Below are 4,755 nucleotides of genomic sequence, written 5' to 3'. Positions count from 1 at the left end.
AATGATATTTGATATCCCTACGCTGCGTGTATCTTTTATACGGATCAAAATATCTACAAATATTTTGAAAAATATTTTTTATAAACTTTAGATGATACCACCTATACCAATTTCTACTTATTTTATAAAAATTAGATATAAAATAATAGTGTGGCGCCAGGGGATTAAAAGTCCGCACGGCAGCCAAAGGGATAAGTAAGTAATAGTGCTTAATAAAGATTATCTATTGAAAAAAAATGAGATTTATTGGCCAATCTAATATATTTCAATCAAATATATTATTGTCTAAGTTTAGATGATTTCAATCAGTTTCAATCAGGGAATCTAGATCAGAAAATTAATAACTTTCTTTAAGCAAATCGAAATTATAAACCGCATTTTGCAAAATTTGTAATATAGGAATATTTATAAATTTGTAATAATAATTTATAATCAAAATTGATTGAACTATTTTCAACTTTCTGCAATTTTCTTTCTTATCCGATTTACTTTAATCGATTCCCTCTTTCTTTAGGCTACATTTCCATGGGTTAAAAAGGTTTTTATATCCAGGTAATACGCGCGATAAGAGGCGATACGGTAGATAATTATCTCCCAAATATTATCTATCTATTATTCTTAAAAACCGCGGATTGATTGGCTACCGCATTACTTTTTTATCGCGCAAGGCACGATGTCATATTCTTTCTGACGCGTGTGCAAGAACCGTAAGTTATTTAACTACGCATATTGCGCTGCTCAATTTGTATCTTACTTGACATCGACTGCTCCTCATCTTACATCGAGTTACATCTAATTTTATCATTCAAATATCCGTAAGTTAATTTTCAGTAATATTAATCGACAGCTATCAATCTCGTATTATCTGAAATCTATGTACTTTCATTGTGGAGTTTCCTTCTTACAAATGTCTGAGGCGTTTGTAATATTTCGTATTAGTATCACGTCATACAATTCGTATTAAATTATTTGATAATATTAGAAATATACGTATATATGAGAAATGGTTTATAAAAGTTTCACGTTATTCATTTTTTTAATAGACAGAGCTTTCTAAAGAGAGCTCCATTCGTTGGGTGGAACTATTTAAGCTTCAATATGTTACTGCGTTGGCTTGAGTACGGACAGAAAACATACTAATATAAAGCGCACAAACATTTTATATACAATAAAATAAAAGTTATTTCACAATACATTTGTATTTTATCGCTAAAGTATAAACATTATTTTAACTTTCATTCTTTTATGTCATAAATAATCATTAATATTTCATTTAATTATACTCATAAAGTTTTGCTATAACATATTTTCTAAGAGAAATCACGGAAATTTAAAAAAGTATCTAATGCGTTATCAAAAATTTATAAAAAATTATTTTATTAAAATTTCTTGATATAAATATAAAAAAATCGATAACATATTGCAAAAATATCTGAAAAAAATATGATAAGAAATAAATAACATAAAGCAATAAAGTTAAATATAATGACAAATTTTGAAAATAATTATATGGAATTGGATACAGTAACTGAGAACTATAATTTAGTGTTTTAGATAAATATTCTCATTTCCAAAATATTATAAATTCAATCAAGTATGCGATAGAAAAAAAACTGAACAAAAATTTCTTATTTCCGAAATGAATACAGCAAGATATTTCCGAAACAGTTAATATAATAAAAAAACTATCTGAATAAATTATTTTAATAACGATAATTTGTTAAATTTAAGTAAAAAATTCTTATATAAGTAATCGCAATTCAGATTTCAGTCATAAGCAATTAAAATTCAATTTGAGTGGAATTACACTTGTAAATTTATACAGTCTTGTGCAAATTAATGTGAACATTAATGTAAAATCTAAAAGTAATTAATTTTTAGATTTATATATATGTTGTTACACAAAATACATTTAATACGTAAAAAGAGTTTGTACTTTATTACAATATTTTTTTAGCAAAAAATATTTTGTATTTATGTTAAAAACGGTCCACTCAAATTCTTTATTAACTTTTTGAGTTGTCATTTTTAGCATATTTGAGTGTTAATTTAATATAATGTAGTTATGTTATTTAAATATTTCGTGTTAAATTCAACATATGTGATATTCAACATTTCTTGGTGTCAAAATAACACAATTTATGAGTAAGTAAACAAATAACATATAATATAATATGTTTTAAAACTTAAAATTCTAACGTAAATGAATAAAATACATGTTAATTTAACATAAATGTTAATATAATTGAAAAAATATGCTTTCACAGCTTACAAATTGTCAGTGTTATTTTTTTGTGCTAATTTTTTATTATAATATTTATGTTACTTTCTAGCATATTCATCTTATGTTAAATTAACACAAAAATTTAAGTAAATCGTTTGGGACATGTGAAATGTGTTAAATATAACAAAAATTTTCCAACAGTGTACAAATTTAGTCTAAATTAATATTTCTTTTAATATATCTTCCAAAAATATTGTAATAAGCATTATAAATCATTTTCATGTAATGAATGTATATAAATCTAAAAATTAACTCTTGTTCATATTAATTTGCACAAGACTGTAGCTACTGTAGAAATCCGACTTGTTTACATGGTCGAGATCCAGCATTCTTAAAATAGATCTAGAACATTTTTTATAGCGAAAATGAACGATTATGATTAACGGACATGAATGAGTGTGACAACGCGGTTGTTTTGCCCGAATGTTTGACCAAATGATAAAAGATAGAACTATATTCGTTGATTTATATTTCATCAATATATATTTCTCCTTTATTCATATTTGTTCGCATTTTTTGCTTGGACCGGACCCATCTTAAGGTACTTTACATAGACGATACATGTAAAATACATTTTGCCTCGTCGTTGCATGTATATTTCCCTCACTATGTATGCACTTTTCAAATCTCAACGATCAGTTTTATTATGTATGACATTCATTGATCTTGTTTAAATTGCCAATGCAGACTTCGTCATCTTATTGTTTTTGTATACATGTATACGTGTGTATAAGCAAGTGTTAGTGTATACGTACAAGTTTATGAATGCATGTAATTCTCACTGTGTGTTTATATGCTTTTTTTTCTTTGTTTTTCTTTATCTGTTATTCATATAAGCTATCTGCTTGATAGGCATTAGAACGAACATAACTATATTGATGCCTCACCATTTGCGTATTCTCATCCTCATTCCCATGTATAATAACTTGTATGTAAATCATGTTCGCACACAACAATAAAATGAAATTAAAATAAATTTGTTACGAAATACAATCGTATCCCTTAATTATATATATTAATTATTCATCTATTATTCATTTTTATTAATTAGCTTAGCTAATTTCGTTTTTAACTTATGATGCGTAAGTACTTTGTAATTTATAAATCATTATAAAGTAAAACAAAATTTATGTCCAATATTTGTGTTCGTGTATAAAAGTTCAAGATTTTGAATAAATCACACAACATTTACTTTAATTCTTTATGCATAAAATAAAAGACATACAAAATGTGTAATAACGGAAGAAAAGAAATAGTATGCAAAAAAAAGCAATAATCTGACTTATGTTAGTTTGTCATCAAAGCATTCAATATCAAACTTGTTATTAATAAATAAAATTTCTCAAATTACTTATTCATAAAATTTATTGAACTATCTAAAGCGTGCAATAACGACTGTTTATATCGGAACAAATGGAGACAAGTAAAACTTTTTTTTATTCTTCAAGAACCCATTGATCACACTTTATATAACAAACAAAATTACAACAGTTAAAAAATATTTTTAATTATGTAGATAAAAATCAGTAGACATCATACAACAAAATTCGATAATTTCAAATTTCAACTTTAAATGCGTGTAAATAAGTATAACAGAGACTTTTTCCAAGTTGTTTCGTATTATTTAGATAATTTTTAAATAAGTATGTAAAGTTGAATTAAATTTTATTGTTTATTATTTAATTTTCTTAATGCACTATATTTACTTTTATATTATTAAGCAATTGCATTGCAATAATTGTATTTGATAAGTGCTACGGTTCGACAAAAGATGGAAAACTATATAATTATATAATTTGAAATGTCGAAAACTTATGTATGAAAAAATAATAAAAATATAATATAATTGTGCTAATTGTGCGATTCAATAGTGTAATAATTTTCATCGAGTTCGCACAATTAGCATATATATATATATATATATATATATATATATATATATATATAAGGTTATCATTTTACACAGATATTTTATATATAATAGACGCTTTTATATGTATTTTCTTATTTAAAATCATAAATAAAATCAAATTTAAACATTCTAAACTTTTTATTATACATATAATTACGATAAATATCAATATAAATTAAAAAATTTAAATATATACTTCAACTTGCAATAATGTGTTTTAATTTATTAATAAAACAGTTAAAACAGAATAAGCCAAGCCTAAAAATAGCCAGTCATGCAACAAAAATGTGATTAGCTACATTGTAAATCTTAATGAAGTGGTAACTATGTCTATAAAGGTGCGCGTAACTGATTCTGAATACGTAAACTCCACTGTGTCAATGTTTAACTTTAATTACTTATAATACTGAAACTGTTGCGATTTTGATACTCTTGTTAAGATTTTTTAAAACATTAATTTATCTTCTTAAAAATGCTAATAAAATAATTTATTTAATATTTCCTATAATAGCAAAATCACTTTTACTTCTTTATTAATGGGTATAATTCTATTATATAA

The 4,755-nt window shown here is 24.4% G+C and overlaps 2 protein-coding genes across 2 annotated transcripts in view; one reads left to right on the top strand and one right to left on the bottom strand.

The window, feature by feature from the left end:
• Positions 1–4,755, bottom strand: part of LOC105460401 — an 87,115-nt gene that overhangs the window by 41,346 nt on the left and 41,014 nt on the right. The window lies entirely within an intron of this gene.
• The window catches only part of LOC105460393 (facilitated trehalose transporter Tret1-like), a 9,012-nt gene continuing 4,901 nt past the window's right edge, over positions 645–4,755 (top strand). Inside the window, exon 1 of the mRNA XM_011706840.1 lies at positions 645–815. The gene's annotated coding sequence lies outside the window, so the exon portion shown is untranslated. The remainder of the gene's footprint in view (positions 816–4,755) is intronic.

The sequence above is a fragment of the Wasmannia auropunctata genome, unplaced genomic scaffold (assembly GCF_000956235.1).
Source record: "Wasmannia auropunctata unplaced genomic scaffold, wasmannia.A_1.0 LD336101.1, whole genome shotgun sequence".
In the NCBI taxonomy this organism is placed as follows: domain Eukaryota; kingdom Metazoa; phylum Arthropoda; class Insecta; order Hymenoptera; family Formicidae; genus Wasmannia; species Wasmannia auropunctata.
This window is presented reverse-complemented; position numbering and strand designations above follow the sequence as displayed.